This window comes from Pogonomyrmex barbatus, unplaced genomic scaffold, assembly GCF_055798465.1.
Source record: "Pogonomyrmex barbatus isolate J1 unplaced genomic scaffold, ASM5579846v1 scaffold15, whole genome shotgun sequence".
NCBI classification, from domain to species: domain Eukaryota; kingdom Metazoa; phylum Arthropoda; class Insecta; order Hymenoptera; family Formicidae; genus Pogonomyrmex; species Pogonomyrmex barbatus.
In genome coordinates this window covers 7,189,221-7,215,151 of record NW_028297111.1, presented here as the reverse complement: position 1 = coordinate 7,215,151, position 25,931 = coordinate 7,189,221, and the positions used below count along the sequence as shown (strand labels likewise).

At 42.8% G+C, this 25,931-nt stretch overlaps 1 long non-coding RNA gene across 1 annotated transcript; it reads right to left on the bottom strand.

Annotated features, from left to right (window-relative positions):
• Positions 1-7,749: 7,749 nt before the first annotated feature.
• LOC105434012 (uncharacterized) lies at positions 7,750-22,152 on the bottom strand. Its single transcript, XR_016138573.1, has 3 exons — positions 21,084-22,152; positions 12,740-12,890; positions 7,750-8,126 (listed from the first exon to the last, which is right to left on the bottom strand). It is a non-coding gene; the product is annotated as an uncharacterized LOC105434012 (long non-coding RNA).
• Between the last annotated feature and the right edge of the window lie 3,779 nt (positions 22,153-25,931).

The following is a 25,931-nucleotide window of genomic DNA, read 5'->3' as shown; positions in this document are numbered from 1 at the left end:
GATGATGGCGCTAATATTCTTGCATGAGCTATCAAACGCTTGCGGAATATATATCAATTTCTCTACAAATTGCTGTGTTTTCTCTGAATTTCAATCTTTTGGAATTGATTCAAGATATATCGAATCGCAGTAGAGTATAACCTGTGTGATTTATTGATCCGTATCAGTGAAATGTACGTGAAAAGTTTAGTAGTCGTTTCAAGGGCAATCTTATTTTGAGATGATTGTTGTGCGTGTTTGGGAAAAAAATTATTATATAATTGCTCTTTGATCATCTCGATTTGAACGAGATGAATGTCGAGCGAGCGAGTTCTGACACCGGTTTTTGAATCGTGATTATAATAATAACAATAATCCACGATGTAATTTCCTATGCTAACGTCAGATGTTACTCCAAATCGAATTGCGATTGCAAATAATTTGCGAGATGCATCTTTGCATTTGATGCTAATTATGGTGCCATTTTAATTAGAACACGTTGCTCCTATTTCTCTCCATAAATAATTAATTTATTTATATTTATGCGTGCTCATACCGAATCGTTTGCGTTTTTCTCGATCGAAATCTTCAACAGTCGAAGCTTGTACCCTCCTCTATCCTGCGTGCCTCCTCTCCTCTCGCTCAGCCATCCAGGATCTTGAGGGTACCGACGAGCCTTCGGCGATACAATGGCCGTCTTATATGACACCGGGGGATGACACTTTAAATTTAATTTAAACGCGGTATTGTGCCGCCACCACCGCCGTCGTCATCATCCTCGCCCTTCTGCGTGAGCAGAACTGCACTAGTTTCAATGGGGCTTTCTCATCCATTGTAGTTTTCATAATGCGTCTACGTTCTTCCTCCTCTTGCCCCCCCCCCTTCCCCTTCCCGGACTGCCCCACCCGTTCTTCCTCCCTTTTGCCACCCCTTTCGAAACCGAGCGTTTTTTCTCTCCGCGACGGATTTTTTCTCCTTGCTTACCCAGAAGACTTTCTTCGCAGGGCGACACGATTCTGTTACATAAATATTGGCTCGATTTCGAAGCGCACACCCTTTTATCAAACCCCCCTTCTCCCCCTGCTTCTCTTTCCCGAGGGGTTTGCCGGTGGTTGCACGGCGCATGAGATTTACGCAAACTGAAACGGCGTGTCGCGGATCCGTTGAAAGCTGTTTAATGTCGATAACGTAATTCGAAATCGAGCGGGAGCGAATTGCGGGGGTTGCGCGTGAGTGACACAAGCGATTGCCGTTAAATCGTCCCGATGTTAACAAGTCGAAGAACGTGCGGATTAAAAACGGCGGAGTAAAGAAAATCGAAGTCTTATCGAGGATCAAGCGTGCTCGCATAATTATCTTTTTTTAATAATTGAATTTGAATTAATTTGATTTGATGAAAAGCGCTTCATTGAGTGTGAAGAGGGTGAAGGCGAATCGAAATATGTTTCCAAAAGTTTAATATTTTCAATTTCTTCAATTTTGATCTGACATTTTTTAGAAGTTTTGAACTAAAACCCTTTTAGAGACTTTTAAATTCTTAAAAAATATGAACGTTGAAAAGAATATATTACTAAGTATAAATAAAAAGCTTTTGCTTTGATAGCATTAGTAAATCTTGAAAAGGTTGACGTTAGCAAGTACATTTTCAGACTCGGCGAGTATTATAACTTTCAATATCCCGCATTTTTCATTATTTTCATTATTTTCTGCTTTCAAATTCAAACGTCTGATACTTGGATATCCCGATTATACGTAACTTGCACATACGCTTTGCAAAATCGCTGGCGAAACACTCGCGTAACAACGCGATGTAAAGCAATATGGTAATAGAGCTTATGCGATTCTCGTCGGGCCGGCGCGACAACGCATCCCTTTGCTTACTCCGAGAGCACGGATTGCCAATAAATCGCTGCCGCTCGGGGCGGTTACATAATAAACGCGCACGAGATCGCAACGGGTGTGCACGCGAGGGGAACGACATATAAATCGGTTATAAATTCTGACCCTAAAAATGTCCGTAGTCTTGTCAGAAACGGGGTGAAAATGGGTCAGATTTGCGGGGCCTTAGCGTACGCAGGCAGCGGTCGGTGCAGCGACACGACCTGCCTATTATCTATGCCAATTTACGACCATTTTTTTTTTTCTCAGATCACCTCCCATGCCTCACTCCCTCGGGCGACGATCCCGACAGTGAGATCTCCATTTCACTAGATCCCCTAAATCCCATGATTGTCCCATAAATATAACAGTGAAAATAACGTTACTCTAAGAAATAGACAGTTCATATTTAAGACTTCAAATAAATAAGTACTCACTTTCTACTTCAAATATTTAATATAATATTATATTGATTTCTTATTAAAGATATAGCAAATCTTTAGAAGCAGATTACAAAATATGTCACTGTTGAAAGAATAATAAAATTCTTTAAATCCATCTAAAAAAAAAAAAAAATAGAAATCGAATCGTCAACCAGTGGAAGAAATCGATGTTATGGCGACCGATTTGTCCGACGAAGGTGGAGGGCGGCGAAGGCGGGAACGCAGGAAACAGGTACACGATTCCGTCGTAAAAAGGAATGGAACTGACGGAGTAACACATTGTACTTGGTACAATAGTTGTTTACTGTCTGCATTCCGCGGCTAACAATGCGCTGTCAGTTTTTGTCGACTATCGTCGCTACATGCATTTATGTACGTATTACAAAGAGGGGTGGCAGGATTGAAGTCGTTCGGAACCTTCCCGCATAATTTATCACGTTTGTTCAATCGACTGACCGAAAGAAACGCATTATAGGGCGCGACTAGAAATTTCTCTAATCTCGAGATTTATAATTATTTATCATGGAATAAAAATCCGAAATTTTCTGCGTTTAAGATAATGTTTTTAATTTATAAAACTGTAAAGTAACGGCATCAAAGAAGAAAACAGTCCGATATAATATAAGAAAGTTTGACTTTTGAGAATTCAAATTTCTAAAAAAATTTGGAAATTTAAAAAATGTATGCCGAACTTGCTGATTTAAAAAAAAAATGTGTATAAAAAAAAAGAAATTTTAAATTTTAATGGATGTAGAGAAGAATGAGATTTATAAAGCTTTTGTTTTCAGAAAATTTTAAATTCTCTGATTTTCAAGATTGCAACACACTGTATATAATTTTGTTTCAAGCAGAACAACTATCTTTAGTTCAACAGTCGACTGACTTTAGCTGGTGTACAATGCACGGTCCAGAAATAAGTGGAACAAGAGGAATTACAGGCAGCACGTAATTCCACATAAATTACTTCTGCCGTTCAAAGCAAGCAGGATTCGTTTCGTCCGAATCGACTTTAGTAGGCACTCCGTGTCGCGGCCGGAAAAGGCAAGCGAATAATGGCGGCGCCGCGAACGGCGCTGCAGACCACTAATTATAAATCCATTGTTACGCTTATTTTTTCGCCCGACGTCATTCCTGCCCGCTTCTAGAAGGCAGAAGAAACGAGAAAGAGAAGGAAGGAGAGAAAGAGAAGGAGAAGAGGAGGAAAAGGGAAAGAGGAAAAGAGACGAACACCATTCTGTTCGCCGCCTGCTAGCCGTCGTAATGCCGGCATTGTCTTGCTATTGTGGCGACATTGTCGCACGATAAAGCGCGAAGACAAAGCCCACCTACAAAGGTCCTCTTTCGCGTAACAAGCTGTCTTTGTCTTCCGGTTTACTCCCCGCCTCCCCCGTCGTCTTTCCTTATTTTTCTTTTCCAGGTCTCACGGAACGAATCTATTTCAAAGATATTCAATTATGTTTAGCTCTGTCATCCCTCCTTGATAGTTTCGATAAAGAATACTTTTACAAATAACGCATAACGCATACTTTCCGTAAATATGTGGAAAATTTTTGCGCCCGTTGCAAGCCACGGAAAATAAGTTTATATTATATTATAATAAGTTTATATTATAACTATTATTATATTATTATTATAATATTATTATTATAAATTATTAACTATTATTATTATTATAAATATTATTATATTTAACTTCACATATTTTTGAGATTCTCTGCAGTTTTAATTATTTACAGAAATAATCGCATTATCTCTCTTTTCAAGCTTTTGACTCCTTGGTATTTTGCATTTACGAATCTTTCAAATTTCGAGCATTGTAAACTCTCCATAGTTAGTTCCAAGTACGTATCCAGAGAGAGGTTTGGAGGGTCCGATTCTTCTCCCCTCCCAAAAGTTTGTCTATCATATTTTATCTATACTTTCTTCAGGCAAAAGAATAAAAGTTATGATTTATAAAATCCAATATTTTTCTCATTCAAAATTAAGAATAAGAAGACATTCTAAGTCTTAAAATATCCAAAAAAACAATTCATTAACGCAAAAAAAATTGCTGTTTATGTGACCAACGGAATCAATAAAACCCCTTTTACCTCGAGAAATATTCTGGATACGTCTATGTTTTCATCTTTAATTTTATATATGTAAAATTTTTATATATGTAAAATGTAAAATTTACGCGTGGACTTGTTCAAATTTCTGAAAATTGTTCAGCCACTAATTATACAGGACTCAAAGCTTTTGAAATACCAAAGTACTTTTTGGAATTTGTCGCGCAGGCGATGCGCGGAACCCCGGCTATGGGTATACGTCGTCGTTGCTAGGTAGGGCGACTAGGGTACCTCACGTTCTCCCTATCAGGCCGATAACGAGTTAGCGTTCGCAATGTTGTACGGTTGGCTTGAATGTGCCGCTACAATGTAGCTAACGTTCAGGCATTCAGCGGTAGACAATGCTGCGAACATAATGTCATAATGGAGCGGGGTGCTCGCCAGGACCCACCAAGAACACAGCAGATAGAGAGAGAGTGAGAGAGAGGGAGAGAGAGAGAGAGGGGGGAGGAAGAGAGGGAGAGAGGAAGCCAGAAATAGATAGAGGGATGGATTGACGTATATAATATTTGTAAGTATAGGAACAAGAGTGAAGGTTAACAGAACATTTTTCTTTTCGCAACATGATATTAGTATAAGTCTATGTTAAAATGTTAAATATGTCAAATTGTCGTTGTCAGAAGAATGATCATATTTGAAAATTTTAATTTTGCGCATTTATTTACGATAAATATTAGACGACTATCTCTTTTCCGCGAATTAAAAACAAGGGCAGTAGAAAATCGAACAATCAAATTTCTTTGATTTGATTCTATTCTTTCATAATTATGAAAAATGTTAATTGTAAATTTAAATATTATAATTTGGACGCTTAGAGCGTCCAAATATATATAGATAATCAATTGCTCAGCAAGATGGCTACGACATCATCGTCATCGTTCTTATCCGGATTCCTGCGGGAAATTCATCCCCGATCTACGACGGGGGTGTACGCGGAAGAGAGGGCGGTGCGGGGCGGTTCGGGGGTGCAGGCGCGTCAATTGATGTCGTGCGGTAGGTACCAGGGGCGTCGGCCGCCACATTGTTTCAGCACAATGTCACCCCTCCGAGCGTCGCTCGGTTCCTCCGCGTCCCCCGTTACCGGGGGATTTCTGAAGGACAACCCTCCGCGTAGTCTCGTTATTTTAATCATTCCCCATTTTATGCCCGCAACACCCCGATATCGCGGCCCCTTAGTGGTATCCTTTCGCGATTGCAAACAGCATTCGCGATCATGATCGTTAATAGCGTTTAGTTAGTGGCTTTTTATCAATCGAGAGCGGTCTGGTAGATGGTAATAACAATAACGATAATTCTACATTGTAAAATGTCGATAACGTATCGCCACACTTAACTCGAAAAGTTAAGTCGTTTGTTATATTAAGTGGATCGTTCATCTTAAGAGAAAGTTCCTTGCATAGAGACTTGGTTTTGTTCGTTCCTTAGGTAAAATTAACAGCATTTAGAAATTTAAAGCTTGTTCAACATCTTGAATAAGAGAACGTCCGATATCATAACGATGTTTATATGTCATCTATCGTCGAAAATTTCACAAAAGTGTCGGAAGCGGGATATATCGATGAGTACGTTTTCTCGCGCGTCTTCCACTTTCTTCCATTTCTCTTGCAGAAAGAAACGTCTCATTAGGTTTGTGGAAACGAATGGATCTCGTTACGATTATGGGGGGTAGATCGTCCCCGTCGACGCGGAGTTGTACGTCAGACGACGTAACCGACGTTATTTTTTTTTCTCCCCGTTCTCGAAAGCCGACCGGCCGGCTCGGGGCGGGACGGCGGCAGGGGGAGGCGGAGGGGAGAATAATTTAAAAGCTGAATTGAATTTTTCGTCCTCGGAGTCCTTCGTTCGGGCATTGGGAGGCGGACAATGGTTCAATGGCGATGTATCAAGGAAAGTCGACTCGCGGGAGAGGCCAGCATTGTATCGGCCTTCCATCCACCCCCTCCTCCTCTCTCTCCACCCCCCACGAAAGCGCGGACGCGCGGGCGCGCAGTTCCATATCGTCGCGAAAAAATATATACTCGAGAAAAAGAGAAAGAAGCAGGGAAAGAGGGAGAGAGAAAAAGTTGCGGGCTCCGTTGCAGTCGTACAGCAATTTGGAGATTCCGAGCAACTACGAGTCGATTTCAACGATTCACATATCGTTAGTTTACAGTTACAGTTTATATATAGATAGTTACCGCTTTTGATGTGTTTTTATATATATGTAATATAGGCTCTTTGTATTATGTTAGAAATAATCTCGAATTTAGCCTAGTTTACGTTTAGAAGATTGAACAAATTCTATAATGTTCGACAAAAAATTTGATTAATTTGAAATGTGATTTGATGATTTTTTCGTTACAAACACAATTGATAATTTATCATCAAAATAATGGGAAATCTTAAATGCTTTCAAGTGTGAATTAAAGATCGCAGTAAGACAAACTCACAAACATTTTTAAAGAAAGTATCCTTACGTTTATAAAATTATAGAGATTTTCGACTCGAATGTGATTTGTATCAAAGAAGACTTATCTTAATATCTTTACAGGGTGATATGCACCCTCACTACGGCACTGATAGTATGTATGCCGGAGTTTCACCGTGTCTCACACACACACACACACACACACACACACACACTCATTGGTGTTGGTAACAGTGTACATCGTACACTGTCGTATTTTGAATTCGTACATATGTCCGCACATACATGTACATACTGTTCGATCCTGTATACGCGAAGGGAGCAGTGTATTCGTCAGGATCGACGTGGGAGGACATTACCATATCGCTAGGTCGACCATTGTCAGGATCCGGCGTAGGATTTGCATTGGATTCGCATTCGGCCACGAAAGTGGATCGCCGTACTTTGTTCTACGAAGATGGATGGCGCGGCTTTCTCTCTTTCCTGCATCCGGCGAGCGGAAGGGCTAAAGGCATCGCCTTTCGCGAAAGAAGATCGAGGGAGGTCGCCGCCCCGATGAGAAACAGCGGGATTTAGTCGAAGCATTTCACCCGGTTACGGTTACTTCAATCGAGACAGACAGTTAACGCTAAATTTGATCAGAAGTGCTCGAAATTGTGCTCGATGAAAAAATAATTTGCGTTTATGCAAAAAAGAATTCAATTATGTAATACAACAATTTAAAGGCAAATTTAAAGTCAAATTTGAACAGTTTAACTGACATTCTGTTTTCTTCTAATTCAACTTCCAGTTGTAAGTATTTATTTCGAATGTTTTACATTATACAACATCTTGAAATATTGGTATAAATATTTTTCTCTGTATTATGAATATTTTATTAATTTTTTAAAATTATAATTAGAAGGAGGTAAGATATAGAAATTTTTTAAAAAAATTTTCTAATATAGTCTGCTACTTTTATTCCTCACCACACTTGTATTTAAAATTTAATTAACGAAGCGGCGCGTCCTGATTTCAGGATCGCGCATTCCCGCGGGATAATAGAAGGGAAAAAATTACAGAAGCGTGACGTTCCGTCCGATTTGAAACCAGCCGTCTCTTACCCTTTCCGGAATCCTTTTTATCCAGCGTTTGTACCAACTCCACCCTTCACCATCCCGGCTGTGTCTCTCCTCTTCTGTTCGTCTCCAATTCTCTCCCTCGATCTCTCGCCGGCATCATCGTCCTCTCGCGCTGGCGCGAGGAGGCGAGAGATCCGGCCACGGAAAGGTACAAAGGGTGGAGACAAAGGGAAGCGCCGCCCTCGAGATACTAGAACAATGGAGACCGAACAATGGGCAGCTGCTGGAAATTCAACTGACGATGAAAAGCGCCCTCTTCGAACGAACTACTTTCCAACGTGCGCGTTTCATCGAATTCTCTTCCGTTCCTCTCGTTAAACTAATTACTTCGGAATTAACAAACGCCTTCTAGACAGTGTAACTAACGGAAGGTATTCCTTAAGGGAGAAGGGCGAATAGTCCTAGTATTCCCGTTTTTCGGTTCAAAAGAATAGTTTGTAATCTGATTTCGCTTAATGTTTAGAGGACTTGATATAATGAGTGTAATTAATTATTAGTTTGTCAGATAGAGTTTATTGTAATGACTTCCGTGTTCTTCGTTATCCGCGTAAAACAGAATTCAAGGCAAAAGAAATACAAAGGAATAAGCAATGACAAAAGAATTTATGAAGCAGTTGTAGAGGTCTAAGAATCAAAATATGTTCGAAAAGACCAAAAAAAAGTGTGACTCTCTGGGTGTGTAAAAGGTTACTCTTGTGAGTATAATGCAATAGTTGAAATATGAAGTTGCTGACAGATTAATTGTTAAACTTATAATGCAAAAAGCTTATAATGCAAAAATATTTGGACACAATACATTAATACATTAAGACAGTCATGTTGACAGTCAAGAAATGGAAATTTTAAAATAGGCTACAAGACTGTAATAAGTGGAAAAAAAAAGAATTGAAGAATGGCCAACACAATGTTATCTACAACTGTACAAAACAGTATAACCCAACAGTATAACCTCAACAGTATAAACCAATAGCTTAATAAACATAAAAGTGCAAACAGGTGCAGGCCTGAGGGACTCTTATTGTTATATGCTATTTATATGTCGATTGTTACATGCGGAAGCTCAGGGAGAAAGTCCGGTGTCGTTTGGAGATCGCCGCAAATCGGTGCTGTCAACAGAAAGGTGAGCAACAATGAAGTTCCTGAGAACGAGAAGAAAACGAAAGACGAAGACGAAGAATAAGGACGCGGACAGGCCCCATAGGGCGAGATGTCCATGACGTCGCGCGCACAATAGTCGATGTTCGTCGTACGGGCGCGCTTGTACAAATGCAAAAGCGGGCCGAACACGTGAAATCGATTTCGAGCAAATAATCGGATACTTGGTTCAGGGGCGGACGACGGAGACGGTGTCGCCGTTGCGGAGGGAAGGGGAGGGAGAGGGGGTAAAAGGGGGAGCCGATGCGCGGGATGAAGGAGACGAGGGGGTAAAAGGAGGCGGGGGAGAGGGAGAGGGGGAGGAGCGTAGTCGCATAATTCAGAATCGACAAAGCAGCAGATTATGGAAATAGAGTCCCTGAGTCGGAGGCCTCTCTCTCTTTCTCTCCTTCAGTTCTCCTCTCTTTCTCTTTCTCCCTCTCTCTCTTTCTCTCTTTCTCTGTCAGCGTTAGCACGGCGTTACCATGGCGACTATTGTGGCACTCTCTCTTCCACCTCCATCGTCATTCCACCTTCTCCTCCTTCTGCACCGTACTCTCTCCCCCTTTCCACGTTGCTCCGGGTACCACCACCGCCCTCCGCGTAGGCGAACAGCTTCGACATCGTCTCCTGTACGACTCGCAACCCCCTGCCTTCCTCCTCCTCCTCCTCCTCCATCTCCTCTTCCTCCTCCTCCTCCTCCTCCTTCTCCTCGTTCTCCTCCTCCTCTCCCTCCCTCTCTTCTACATCCTCCTCCGTGTTATCCGCTGCTCGCGTCTCTACAGCCACCACCTACATATTCCCCCCTCTCACACTCGACAGCAAACCCCAGAGTGCGTACCTCATCTATCTAACGACTTGTTGTTAATGTTGTATCAACTCAACCCTGCAAACAGGCACCGCACCCGTAACTCAACGGGATGGTTGCTGGCTTTTTGCGAGGTATATATGTGCGCGATATACATATGCACGGTCGAATGATGTGTCGTAGAGATGTTTGGGTGTTGGAGCGAATGTACCTGCATATGTACCTATGGGAGTAAGGAAGTACCTAAATCATGAGGAAAGAGAGAAGGGACAGGAGCAAAGAGAGGAGGAAAGGGGGAGAGGGGGGGGAGAGAGAGAGAGAGAGAGAGAGAGAGAGAGAGAGAGAGAGAGAGAGAGAGAGAGAGAGAGAGAGAGAGAGAGAGAGAGAGAGAGAGAGAGAGAGAGAGAGCATGCGTGGCATGTTCTTTTGTCGATTTTATGTTATGTGCATAATTATATGCATATTATATCATTGTTACAAGATTGATACTTTGACGAATCTTTTAGAGCATATTTTAAAATTGAATCGCTGTTAGCGAGATTTGAGTAGAAAACCATAATTCTTCAGGGTTACATGTTCACGAAAGTCTTTCATTTATTCATTCCTTCAACCGAACGAAGTGGTACATCTTTGTACAGGTACATATAATCGTTCTATGAGAAAAAAAGAAACCGTGAATACAATAATCATTTATCCGTCACACGCGGATAGAGATTTTTATAACAGTAAGCCTCATAAGGCTCCGGAAGCCCAGCTGCGCGTCAACTTTCATGAGGTAGAGTCATAGACATCAGGCGTGTCAATATCGATTAGATCGCTCGAGGTGTGCGACGATCCGTCACGTGGCCGCCGGCAAGTAAAAGCCGAATCTGCATGAGTCTGCGATCTGCGGCATTAGTTCCAGAAAATCGGTAAAAAAAAAAAACACGGTCACGGTACGTCAACGTAATTAATGATCCGGCTGCTTGTTTCACTTCCCCGAACGAAGGGAGGATGAGCTCACTTCGGGGTCGCTTCTTGTTCGCATTTGCGCGTTCCGCGGAAAAACATCGTTTACCGGCGTGAATCGGCAACGGCATTGGAGCACGTGCGACACGTGGATCACGGCCTATCCAAATGCAAAGTCCAGAGAAATCAGTTAATCATGTGTCTAATGTAAGAAACGCAACGTACGACAAGTTTTATTTTCGTCTCATGATTACATAATTTCTTCATGTGCATGTGTGCATGTGTGCATTATAGAATTGTACGAATCAATTTATAGACAAGTTTTATAATAATCAATGGAATTATATAAGTAATTTATCAATTTGTTAAAAGAAAAAAAAAAAAAAGAAAATACAATGTCCAATATACAAGCTTGTAAAAATTTAAGCAGTCAAAATCAAAGGGATTAAAGTCTCGGTTTGCACATTCGCGTCCAACAATTTTTAGGATTAGATTTTAGATTTCAACAAGTTATCCGAAAACTGAAAGTTTCCCAAACTTTCTTGAAACACACGAAGATCTTTGCGTTACATTATCCCCTTCTATCGAAAACGGCTCGTCGGCTTTCTTTAATGTACTTTATATCTTATATATCCGATAAGACGGCGAGAATCGTACGGCGGATAATGCAAGTGAAATCCGCGATGTTCTCGCGAAGCACTAGTCGGACAAGGCGAATTCAGCGTCTCTCCCTCGCGAGCCCTTGCGAGCCGTGTGTGTGTGTGTGTGTGTGTGTGTGTGTGTGTGTGTGTGTGTGTGTGTGGGTGTGTGGGTGGGTGTGTGGGTGTGTGTGTGTGTGTGTGTGGGTGTGTGTGTGTGTGTGTGTGTGTGTGTGTGTGTGTGTGTGTGTGTGTGTGTGTGTGCAACGTGTCGGCGCTCGTTGTTCGGCCGCGAACAATGCGACACAGTTAGCGTATAACGCGGCCGTCGCGGGACGCAACGCCGGCGCCTACATTATATAATGACACGGAATGGATTAATCTCCTACCCCGGGTGAGACGCGGCGATGTCGGCGCAACTCAGCCCGGGATAATAGATACGCTCTTTCTTTGTTTCGCGCGCTCATAATGGTCGCGCCTCGCAAGAAAACGCGGAACACCGCGAGCATTATGCCCGGCCCGTCGGGACTAGCCGGAGGAGAATAAAGTCAGGCGGAGCCCGTCGTGCGGAGAGCCTCGACGAGTTCGTTTCCTTTTCTCTTTCCGCCCTCCTCTCGCCCCCCCCCCCCCCCCCCTACACTTCGGACTCTTTCTCACGCATTCTTCAGTCTCTCTTGCGAGGACACCGGTGGTGGCTTTTCATACTTTTCCCCACCGGATGCAGAAACGCGCGCGATCGGAGACACGGGGGTTTTCCGAAGATCCGAGGGCGACCCGCTTAATGCTGGCTGTGAAAAGGCCGGTGCTTTTCAAGAAAGCTCTGGGCGTCGCGTATTATAGTATCACGAACATTTGCTCGGGCACACTTCTCTCTCTCTCTCTCTCTCTCAGCCAGAAGAGATGAAGGCGACCGCGAGAAATGCGAGAATGCGTGAAACGAAGGATATTTTTCTTAGGACATGTGACATTATCGCTCAACTGAGAGTTTTTTTAAAACAGGATTGTACCATGAATTCAGATGAATCAAATATCTAAAATAAAGACTCGTTCTCTCGATACAGATACAGATATCACGAAAGAAAAAGACGGATCGAATGAAAGCGGCGTGGGCGACAGAATTCGCTAATACTTTGCTTTATTTTTCAGATATATTTTAAATTACCGCAATTTTCATGCTTATTGTCCAAACTGGAGAGTCGATCGGAATCAAGTTAAATAAAATTGACGTGAGTCTAGAAATTCGCGCACGCATCAACGAACTCGCATTTGTCTCACCTGTGAGAGGTGGTATCTCGTACGCGAGACAAATCGCAATAGGAGCAAAGGCAGCGTTCAAGAGGCACAGAACAGAAGGCGATGTATCCGCAGCGAAGGATCCGTTCTTTCTCCGGATTCCACTCTTCTTCTCGCGTCGAGATCCGAGCGGCTGAAAGGGAGGGTCCTTCTTAACGACCGTATCAATTCGCATTTTCTCCCATTCACACGCGTCCTAATCCCCAACTCGGCGGCGTACGTGCGTGTTGTGTATCGGCCGTTTTGCGAAGACTTTTATGCTTATCGTCGTACCTACGTAGGAACATAAATCGTGCCCTCCCGGTGCCGTCCCGCTTCGCGCGCGGCCTCCTAGCGGCTACGCCGGGAAACGCCCGCGGGCGACCGCGCGCGGGCGGTACGTTACGCGACGTGAGCGTACATTAACGCGTCGCGTGTCTTCTCTTTTTCCCCGCGTTATTCAAGCGAAATAGAATCTGTTTTGAGGAGGAAAAAGAAAAAAAAAATGCGTGCGGCAAGGTATTATTATGCGGTATATATAATGCGCGCGAGTTGCATTCGAAATGAATGAATAAATATTCATAAACGTATGCGTATTGATGACAGCAACGAGTCTCCATTTCTCTGCCGTTTGAGAAAAATAGCTTTCATTTACAGCTTAAACAACAAATTGATATTATAAATTGATATATTAGAAAGAGATTATATTAGAAAGAGAGTACTTTAATCGTTTTCTTTTCGAGTATGAGACATATTTGAAAAGTTGGCAAGATACCGAGGGATAGATGTGTTACTTAGATAATCGATGGGGATGTGCGAGCTACTCGAATACAAATCGAATCGAATCAAATATCTTATCTGATTCGATTCGATTTGAATTCGAATCTGTTCAAAAATTTCGAATCTTTCTAACAGATTTCGAATACGAATAATGTGACATTTTAAAACGACTTTATATCAATAATCAATACTATTTTTTTTTTTACATAGAAATCTCTTTATTATCTATATATTAAAACTCGACCTAACGATAATTATGTCGTTAATTAAAAGCTATGCTTCAACGATTCGATTCGGATACGAACAAAGAAATAAAATTGGAATCTGAAAAACCTTGATTCGCATCAAGGTATCTCTGGTAATCGGACTAGTATTCCACTGACAAAATAATTACTACAGTTCTTGCAATAATTCTTTGAGGATTCGCGGAATACTCGTGTGTCGTTGAAGGTGAATAGTGAAACCAGGTCGTGTGCCAAGTCACGGATGGTAAGCGACGAGAGATGCTCATGGTTAACTCGCGGAAATGATCCGGAAGATCGGAACGCTTTCTCGGTGAAAGCTCGTTTGCGATCGGGAGTTCTCTCGGTCGTTATACCAAAGAAGCACCGAAGTTTCCGTTCTCGACGAGCGTACTCTCGACGAGCAAAGTGGAGGATCGGAGCGACGTCGCCGTCGTTCGAGGATACACGAGGGGACAAATGGAACGTTTTGTTGCAAAAATCGCGTCGTAAAGCCGACCGAGAGTACGCTACTCGATTCTTCCTCTTCTCATAACTTGAGAAGCGAGATCTGGTACGTGTATTTATGTATAAAATGACAGCCATAATCGGGATTATATCTAGGAGCGAAATAAAAATTTTTGGGCCAGGAATCAACTTGACTGCCGATCGTATCGCGAGTTGAATATATTATTATTTCTATAATGTCACTTTGATTTTGTTAAATAAATCATCCAACAAATATCGCGTGTATTTTTTAAGTTTATAAACGCGAAATTAAATACGCGCTGGTACATATAGAGGAAGAAGTGATTGATAATTGCGATTCTCCCTGCTTTTGCTACTCGACACGAGGGGATTAGGTTGCACACGCGCCAGTTTTCGACGGGCGCGTTTAAACGCGGAAAATATGTAAATCCGCCATTTATAAAGCCATACATCAAGCTCAACGCTTCTCCTCTCTTGGAAAAGGAAGGAAGGAAGGAAGGAAGGACGATAATGCGGCCTGGCGCGTCGTACGAGAACATTGATGCACCTGCGTAAGCGTTTCGTTTCCCCCAAAACCTTTATTCAGTTGGGCCTTATGAGATCAAGCGGCGTATTACGATCACGTAAATTAACGTGTTTCTAAAACACGATAATTTATTTCGCAAATTTAACTTCTTTCACGCTGGCTCTTTGTTAAATTATGCACTTATGGTTTCCTTTATAACGTGGATAACGTGGATAACGTGGCAGCTATTTTCTAGAGGAGTCTAGCGATACGGAATAAATAACACGATCACTTTGAAACTTGCTCAGACTGTAGACTGCATTAGGAATCAAACTTCCGATGCGTGGATTTTCCACGCTCGTCTTTCCAATTATCTGTGCCCATGAACTTATTGACTGCGGTGTGCGGTCGGTATCGAGCGGCACGAAAAAAAATCGCTGTTGGAAACTTGCGATCAAATGAAAAAACGAAAGAAAAAAAGAAAAAAAAAAAAAGGGACGAAAGCGAGGGGAAAAAAAGACGATCGACGCCGATATATTCCGACGAATTCAATGTGGCCATATTACTCGAACGGGCAATTGCACGCGTGTTGCGTTACAACACGCCTACGCCCGTTACAAGCGAGACACGTCGCGGATTTCCGTGCGGGCGAGCTCGCATGCGAGTACAAAACACCTTGCATAGAGTCGCAAAAGAGGGATGGGTGGCGGGGGTGAGGGGGTGGCGGGGTTGCACGGCAGTCGGCCGGTGGAAGAGGGGGGGGGGGAGAGGGAGGGTGGAAAAATGAGCAGAGAGAGACAGACTGGCTTCGAATCTGCATGCCAAAACCATTTCTCTTGATCGGTGGAGGCGGTGGCGGCGGCGGCGGCGACAGTCGAGGCGGTGGCGGCATCGGCCTCTCCGCCTTTAGTTAGGCGCATTCAGGCGAGTATCGCGCGCAGGGACGCAGCTTATCGCGTGCCCGCTTCAGAATAATTCGATTAAGCGTGAATTTTCCAGGCGACCGACCGACCACGTAGCCACGAATAGATGGGACGAGGAAATAAAATTCTTTATCTGCGAAACGTCGCGCGAGCCCGCCGGCTCTGAAATCGCGAAGCAAGGACTGATAGACCGACCTCTGGTAACACGGACGAACGGATTTAGGATGAAAGAAAAAGTGTCCGAGAACGAGAAGAAAGTTTCACAGCAGTTTAAAGATATTATCTTAATCAAATTAATATAAATTAAAATATAATTCAGAATAAAAATATTTGAAAAATACAAAAAAAAAGTTGCAGTTCCGTTCGCCAAGAATAAATCTTGGGTTTGATATTTATAAAAGGTCTCCATTTATCTTCTTGACAAAAGAGAATGACGACATCGAGTCGCTGTATACGAAAAAAAATAGCAAGGAAGATCGTAAAATTATATTAATGGCATTTCAAGTCAGGGAAAAGGATATATCGTTCATTTCCAGGATTTAGATTGTTCTATTAGTTTTGCTCGTTCTATCGGACATCTCTGCGGCTACGCGCGGATGGGAGGAATATTTCCGACTTGGACGGAACCTCTCCGGGGACGTTCCGCGATCTAAAGGCGACACCTTAGATCCGGGAAAAAGCGGGATAAACCACCGCTCTCGCGGTATTGAGGCAGCCGAAAGCGACCGCCGCGTTCCCGGCTCCGCCTTATCGCTGCCTGACTTTCAATTTATTACCACTTGGCGAATAATTACCGACAAGAGGCGAGCCACAAGGACTCCTCTCCCCTTCGAATAACGGCAAGCGTGCGCCTTATTGAGTACATGGCACAGGCATTCAGAAACGACGACCGAATCGTAGGGCAATAGAAAGCGAAGGAAGAGAAGACTGAAGAGAGAGAGAGAGAGAGAGAGAGAGAGAGAGAGAGAGAGAGAGAGAGAGAGAGAGAGAGAAAGAGAGAAAGAGCAAAGTAATTCAGGTGCGCGCTAATAAAAAAGCGACGAGAACGCACCGAGTGGCACAGAGACCGTCATCTCGTTTCGTGCGGCCCTTTCCTGAGGAGGCATTGCGACTGCATCGAGAACAAAAGGGACGATGAGAGCTCACCCTCGTGATTAGAAATCCCCAGATCGACTGTAAAACAAAAAGGCTCGTATCGATGAAATCGATAAAGTTTTTCTCCTTTCATGAAATTTATTCGCACGATATTTAATTTACAATTTAATTTACACCTATTTTATGCGAAGTGAGGCAATGTCTGACGATTAAATTAAGGAAATCATCATAAAAAGTACATAAAAAAATAATAAAACATCATCATTCTTTTTTTTACCTTTTTAATAAAAATATCATTTTACTCCGATTAAGCTTAATTTATTTGGCAGACTGAACGCAAGAACGTTTCGCGATCAAATTTCCTTCTTTGAGAAAGGCGAATGCTTTAGTCATGACCACAAAAGTCACGACATTTAGCGTCACGTAAAAGTGAGCCTTTAAGCAGCGAGAAATTAATTCTTCTTTCTTGGTCGAGGCGGCGCGCGCTCGCTTTTTCAAAGGAGGTCTTTCGCCGACTCGGGAATCTGTGAATTTTCTTTAAAGCACGCGAAAAGTCGAGCAACCTTCGTTCGACGCGGGGAAAAAGCCAGGGAAAGAAAAGGAATGGGGAGGAGGAGGAGGAGGAAGAAGGGAATTGCGAGGAAAACGGAGAGAAGGAATTCTCGACGTCCCGGAAAAATGCGCATTGTGTGCACGCACGAGGGCAACTACCCTCCCTCTCGTCTCCTCGTCATCCCTTGTCCTATCCCTATTTTTTCCGTTTTCACGAGAAAGAGCAGGAGAAGAGAAGAAGGAAGAGAGGTGGAAAGAGAGAGGGGTGGAAGAAAAAGAGAAAGAGAGAAAGAGAAGGGAGACAAAATTCCGAATTTTCGCGGACGTTTCGTCGTGAAAGGATCGCGGAGTCGGTTGCTTGCTCGCGTTTCCCGATGAAAGGATTTTTCAGCGGAATCCTACCATAATGGACTGGGATTCTCGTATTCGTAAATAACGCGTCTACGTTAAATAAATCGCTGGCGAATTTAGGTCTCGATGGAACGAGATGGAAATTCTCTCCCGCACGACATGTCCTAGATTTCGCTTATCTCTTTTCTCCTTGTATATTTCCTCCTGTTCCACTCGGAACAAATTATAGCGAGTGAAACAAGCTCTCGAGAAAAGTACTAAAGTACTCATTAATGATAAATTATTAAGCTTGTGGTAAGATCCATTTTATGTAATTGTGTCTTTGTCATCAAGCTTCTCGCGGGCGAGCGAATACTCTCTTTCTAACGCGATAAATTATCTTCAGAGAAAGAGAGAGAGAGAGAGAGAGAGAGAGAGGGGGGGGGGGGGGAGGGGTATGGAGATAGTTATATGTCGGTATTAATAATGAACAATGCAGACAACGGGCGCATCGCGATAGATAAATTCTCGATGAATACAACATGCGTTCCGAATGCGATGCGCGCGCGAGCTTAACCCGATCATCACCTCCCCCTCCCCCCCCCCCCTCCGTGGAAACGCGGTGACGCAGCTCGCGCTCGCGGGTGCATTACGCGGTTTACAATGGGGATGCATGTGTAAACGCGACAAATAAATTTCCGACGAGCGCAGACGTGCGAAATCCGCGTGAATTTAACGCGGCGCGTCACCGTCGCATAATATGTTGCAACACGCGGAGCGCGATACGGTTTGCGTCTCGACACGTGTATATCAGCTCGTTGACCGCGTATGCGTGCGTGCGTGCGTGCGTGGGTGCGTGCGTGGGTGCGTGCGTGCGTGCGTGCGTGCGAATTTACGCTGTGTCGGGTGTCCGCGCGAGCGCGCATCCACCTACCTACACGCGTACAATGCCAACAATTGCACGTGCGCGCCGACAATTTACAAGCTATATGCACGCTGTAATCGCTCGTATAAACAATTTAATTACGTATATGCGTCCGGGATAACACGCCTCTCAATAAACGGCATTGCAACATTGGCGACGCGCGGGACGCCGACCGTCGGTCGTCCGCGACGTGTAATCGCGCGTGCGAACAATAAAATTGGATATCTCTCTCGCGTTGCGTGTGACTCTCGCGTCGTGTCGGGAGCTTTTAAACGGGTGTATCTTTAAATGCACGCGTGGTGTAAATCGGCATTGGCGTGCCGCACGCGCGCGTACTCCCCGCTACGACGATATCGATATCACGATAAAATGTACTTTCAACAGTTTTTTTTTGCTACAACGGTCCTAAATTCGTCGAATTTACGCATGCGGCCTGAAAGACACCTCATGTCTTTCTACTATGTCATTGAAAATCGTGCGCAGGTTTAAATTAGACTGATCGGGAAATCGCGAACTTCCCCTCGATTCGGCGAGAAACAGGAGGGATTGCGAGGATTGCGAGAGCCCGCGGAGAGAAAATGAAAAGGCATGGAGGCGGAATGTCTCCTTGATACCTCGCCTCGGCTATCCTAATCCGTGTTTTTATCGGGATGATTCGCTCGCCACCGGCTCGACACCGTGCACAATGTCCTCCTTAATTCTACACTTTCGTGGCCGCGCCGGAATCTCATAAATCGCCCAAAAATTCCCACCGGAGCGCCCGTCCCGTCCGTGGACGTAAATTACCGGCTTATTTCCGCGGCCCGCGACGTCATTCGGATAAATAAAAATATTTATACCGAGACCGCGTGCACTCGGACACTAAATTAAACTCCGGTGTCCAGTGTCCCCTCGATTCTGGTCTTTTGCCTTTTCTCTCTTTCTCCCTCTTCCTCCGTTGAAATGACGTGCGGAGCAAGAGGCGATTACGCACGCCCTCGAGTGCGAGCCCGAATTAACCCTTTATACGTTGGTCTTTAAAAGTCAGGCGATATTTGTGTGTAGTATGAATTAATTAATTCAATTTTGATGAGAAAACGCAAGTCGTAATTTATGCGATTGTTAAGTCTGTATTTCCATAGTTATATAAATCTTTTTAAATTTGAGAATGTGTCTTTAAGAAGGCCGTCTTTAATTATCTTAAATTAAATTTATCATTCATCAGATGATCTTGAATGATCTCGCAATTTACATCATTTATCGGTAATATAAATAATATAATTTTCAATTCGAAAGATTTTCGAAAAATTTTAGTCCTCTAAGAATTTATGAGAAAAATTGTTTAATGATTGTAAATAGTTCAAAGTTTAAAAAAGGGACATCATTTTAGAGGCCATTACGAATGCCTTCCAAAGTTTTATGAACCGGACTTATCAAGAATTTCATTATATTAAATCGCGCGGCCGTGAAGTGTGCACTTTTTTTTGTTGAAACTACTTCTGTATTTCATTCGGAGCGCGACGTAACATCGAATTAATGTCGTATTAATGACGTCGGATGGCAGTTAGATGACACATCGTGGACTTTCGGCTTGCCCCGGTGTATACCTGAATAAATTCTCTACGCCAGGTAGTAGAGGAGTAAGAGTAGGGAGTAATTCGTTTTCTCTCTTTTTTAAGGACAACAATTACCAGCTAATTCGCCTATGCGATTTTGAAACGAAAGGATCGCGTCGACCAAAGGACGACGACGACGACGACGACGATTTCCAGGTAGGATTTAATTCGAACGCCTGACGTGTAGGGTGAGAGAGGGAAGGAGAAGACGTGGGGGACACGCACTATTCTATTCTCGAATTCGACTGCGACAGCCGTAAAATGGAGAAAAGGACGTATTGTGAGCGTATTATGGATTAGTGCGGACGATGGACAAAGAGAGTGTGCTGCTGCACACGTGGGATAATATCCTTTCGATTATACAACAAATAGCGCTTGATAACGTTCCTACTCCCAACGCATTCGTTAATTCTCCATGTATTTGCCAACGCCGTATTTATTAACGAAATAGCCCTTTCAAAGTCATTTAACTCGAGGAATCTCGAAATTGTCACACTTTTAAATGTTTCCTTCTGAGAAGGGAGAATAAAATTACGAAGATGACGACGAACGTTACCGAATAATATTGTTCTTTCTTTATTTTAATTCAAAGAATTCCAAATAGCAATCGATAAAATTTCATAATTCGTTAGATTTGCATGAGGTACAATCGAAATAAAGTTTCTTTTATTTTTTTTTTTAGGTTTCAGGAGAGAAAAGTTTCATAAGCTTTCATAAATTTTAAGTCTAATATATTAATACTTTAAAAATTTATTTGCTAATAATTATTTATTACTAATGATGGTTGCTGTCGCCTTTCATGTATTAAGATTCACAGCACGAAAAATTTGAAGCTAAACAAACATGGTAAGCTTTAACCGACATTGGCCCCAAGTGTTCGTCAATCACTTCCGATGACGGAAACACGAGGAGGAAACAACGACGGGCGTTACCTGCGTTTTCTGTTCCCTTCTGATCTCTTCTGACCCCTTTCTGAGCGATCGTTCACATTGTTGTCGCCAAAGAAACGCACGTCGATGATTCCGTTCCGATCAATGACGCATTGGGAGTTCCTTCGATCAGCCGCGATCGATTGAGTTTCTTTTTTCTCATTCATTGCTCCGGATCTCTCCCCATCTCCACCTCTTATCCGCCCCTAGCGAATAGAAAGAAGGGAGATAAAGAGAAGTAAAATTCGGAAGGGGCACCAGGCGAAATATTATTTCTTTTTTCTGGGACCAACCCTTTCCTGAAAGGACACCGACAAATCCTGCGATAAACAATTGAATGATCGATAAACCAAAATCCTTTTTAAAGAAGGAAAGAATAACACGGTGAGAATTGTTACAATAATGATTTGATGTTATAAAATATAAAAATTAGAAGAGATATTTTTAAAAAAGAAGTTTTTTATAACAACAACAATACTAATACTAATAACAATAATAATGAGCATGAAAAATAACAATATAGCTTTATATTTAAAATTATATATTTATGGAATTTAATTATGTTTTCATTAAGAAATTCGTTACTCGCTAAGTATTAACTTAGATATTAGATATTAGTTTTAATAGTATTTTTACAATACATCGCAAAAACGGCACGAATTAAAATCGAGAAATTCTCGTCAACAATAAAATCTTAGTCAAATTAAAAATGGTTAAAAAGCGAATGTTTCAACAATTTTTGTAGAAATTAATTATAGCGATCTTTCGATACGAACAAGTTGTGCTTCACTTCGCAGTATCGTTCTAACGAGAATTATTTAAAAACGTCTGACTGACATACTATTCATCCAGCAACCAATTAATCCGTCCGATCACATCGGTGCAAAAAATACACGAAATACATCGTATGCGTTTTGCATTCTCGCTTCTTGCAAGCCTCTTAGGTGGCTTCGCGAAGTAAAGATCTGGGAGTGGTCTCTCGTTCTATTATCGATACAGCATTTTACGGTTCGATTATATTGCACTAAGGCCGAGTCACTGTTTGATTGTTTAAAAAAACAGAGACGAGGAAGAAACCGCGGAGGATGCGGGTGGATTGCCCGCTGTGTTCATTAATCAGGAAAGCTCCCTTTGCATCCGCCAGCTCCATAGAGATATCGATTGCCTTCATCTACGAAGTAGTACAGCCGTTTTATTTCGTCTAGATACACGTCGCTGACTACGCTGCATATTTCCATTGAACATCATCAAACTTTTCTCTATTTCTTTAGATGGCGAGATTCACAAGATTTTTTGTGATTGCAAATACAAGATATATTCGAATCAAAATTAAATGGATGAAAATAAAAGCTTAAATCTAAGCTAACTTTTTCAATTGTAAAATAAATCGGAGAACTCTATTATTTCTTCAAAATCGAAAGAAATTTCTTCGATTAGAATCAAACACACACACACATACACACACACAGTTTTATGTTAGAATTTTTGATATTATGCTGCTCTCAATAGAATAGAAATAGTTGTCTAAAATTTTTCTGATAATATACAATTATCATCGATGTTACCATTACTATTGTTTGAGTTTTGTCTTCGTAGCAAAAATACAAAAATATTTATCAAATATATAAAAAGAGTTGAGCGATATATATTAGACATAACTTCATCAAATAAAATACACTTTTATATATAGTGATGTACACGTGTGCGCTTGTAGACACACATGTATTAATTATATACGCTAAAGTTGATCAATGCAAAATCGATCAATGAATTGTTGCAACCGGGAAAAGGTTTCGGCAGACATCTACCCGGTGGCGCGATTCGTTCCGCGATCGTAACAGGTGGTCCCGAGCCGCCAATTTCGGCGGGATCCGACGAGTCCATAATCGAGTATCGTTAAACAACAGTCGATCAATCCGCCGTCGGCGGAGTTCCGTTTCTTCGGCGCGAATGGAAGCGGCCCCGTTTTGTGGGCCTTATCCGCGATAATAACGACAACCATCTCGTCTCGTCCTCCTCTCGCGCGCTCGCGTTCAATTTTCTCATTTTCTCCGTTCCCCGCCGCTCTTTCGAGGCAATCGTGACTGTGCGCTACGATTGTTCAATCTCTCGATCGGGGTCGATCGTTCGCTCCCAGGTGGCCGACGACTACAAACGATACGCGCGTACACACCCGGTATACCGGGTATCGAGACAGAAGGAAGCGAAGGTGCACAAGGCACGACTCGTCTTCTTTCTGGTCCTCCTTTATTCCCGCCTTTCTTCTCGATAATGAACACCCGAGCTACCGAAAAGAGCGCGCGGCATATGGCTGCCAAAAGCCGCCACTACCGGCACGACTAACATCTCTCGCGATTTTGCCGCGAGTCACTATCGCCACATTCTGAAGCAACCGTCAACCGACAACTGGCGATTTCATTCTGCTAAATCGATCGGCCGAGTCGAACGTTTAGATTGAAAACTTTGCTCCGGTCGTTAAGAAAAATTAACTCTAATCGACGCGACAATTTATTAAGATTATTTATTATGTGGATTTTGTCGCTAAATTGCGCGAAGTAACGAATCATATTAACAATCATAAATAGCTGGCAATTTTTCCCATACTTAGAACGATGTAAATTTTCATCGCGTCAAGCGAAATAAACTTTTGCAAGGAGAGGCAAACAGAGAAAAGGAAAGAGAGAAAAAGAGAAAGACCCGTCAATTGCTTTGTTGATTGGTCCATGCACATGATCGGCAGGTCTTATGGACGACGTAGAGGACGGCCGCGAGAGGAACGGTCCGATGAACAAAGTGCAGAGTCGGCATTCAACGGGAGAAAGGCGGCGAGATCTCGCGGCTCTATCATTGCAGCATCCTCTCGAGTCGAATTATCGCCCCACGAATTTGATTACGGCTTCTGAAGATGCCGGGGCGCGCACGGATGCCGGTAGAGATGGGTGACGCGGCAACAAGCATTGTAGGTCGTTTAATAACTCTCAGTGGGTGTCTACCGCAGGCCACTGGTGTTATTCGGCCACCTTTTATTCCCCGGGGTCTCTCCTCGAGGTCCGCCCTTCCTGGCCCCTCGTCCGGCTGCGGAATCCGAAAACGGACGGGCAAACTTCAAAGAGGCCACAATGCGACCGGATCACCAGATACTTTCACGTAAGGTGGCTTAATTGGAACGCAACTGGAGACTTGCGACGAGATGGCTCCGAAACCGAAACGTAGGAAGCAGACTACTTTCGGACTCCTCGCAAGCAGCTCGATTAATTTGATTTGTTCGCTCGATAAATGCGTGCCGGAGGCGTAAGTTGCGACAGCGTTACGTTCGTGAGATGCGAGATGTTAACCAACGATAAATAAATGAGGTGGGCACTCGATAAAAATTAAACACGGAGACAGCGATTTCGTTGCCCCGACGGTGTCCTGCATTTAAATCGATATATATAACAGTTTGCCAATAACTACGTTAGGAATCCCATCGGAAAACTGTGCTATCATACAGAAATGAACATAATATATTCAAAGAGAAGTTTGCAATGCTGGACGCTGGAAGAAAAATCTAACAAACTATACACGGATACAAATGATTCTATTACAAATTGCCGACTTGTATGAACATTGTTCGTGAATAAGTCCGCCGCTAGAGCTTTTATTCGACGCCCCTAATGCTACCGTATAAAGCATCTTGCTTGACCGTCGGGACACTTAGCGTAAGGGCAGGGGCGAGAAAGAAAGAAAGAAAACGGATCGCCTAAGACGAGGTCAAAGCGATGATTCTCGACCAAGAGTTCGACCGACGCATATTATATCGAACCGATGGGGTATGCCATGCCGTCGTTTGTCATCCGCGTCGCTCTTACCGGGGCTGTTCGTATTTTCGTGACGCAAAAAAAAAAAAAAAAAAAAGGACGAAGGCAGAAGAAACGGCTAGGCGGAGGAAGAGTCCGTCGCGCATTGTCGCGATTCACAAAGGCCACAAAGGAGAACGTGTGAATCAGCAGTAATGGGGATAATGCAAAACTACGGGCAAGCCGCGAGGGAGATGCGCGGGGATACCTGAGGGCTATCGTAGGGTCCGACTGCGGATAGAGGGGAGAAAGAGGAGGGGAGGGGGAGAGTGTCGTCGGACAGAATTCTGAGGAGGACCTTAGAAGGATCAAGAATTCTGACTGGCGTTTCATACCGTCTCGCACGAGACGTCGAGTGTTTTTCCTGGATCGCCAAGAACGTCCGCGAAGACTGAACGACAAGCGGTGCTACAAATCGGAGATAAACATCACGCGCGTAAACGTGCGTATGTTTTTATAAAGAGAGATCAGACGGATTCATTTTTTTTCGTACATCTTATATCCGCATATGTAAGAAAGAATATATGTATGTTGAATAATTTTTAATACAGTTATCAAGTACAAATTCTTGTTTCTTGTATTACATTTGGAATATATTATAAACTATCTATTGTTCATAACATTGATTCTCACAATTAAAATAAAAAATCTATTATTATTAATATTTTTGTTAGCAAATGTTAGAATATTGGAACATGTCATTGTATTGTGCAAAAGTGGAAATATTGATTCCTCCTTTTCTTTTTTCTTGGCCTTTGGCTTTCCGATTTGTATGAATTGTAATTCTCTACAATTTCAGAGATGTCAAAAACTGAATTTTTAGGACCCAAAATTCAGTTGTAGTATGAATAAACAGAGATATTGGTTCTGAATGCGAAGTAAATCGAGCGATTGTCGATCAATACAGATCATGCTTGCAAAGAAACCGACGCGTCTTTGAAGAAAAAACTCTATAGGAGCCTGCCATTATCCTGAAAACATCGGGATACGGTGTCTACAGTGCAGGAGTTGTGGT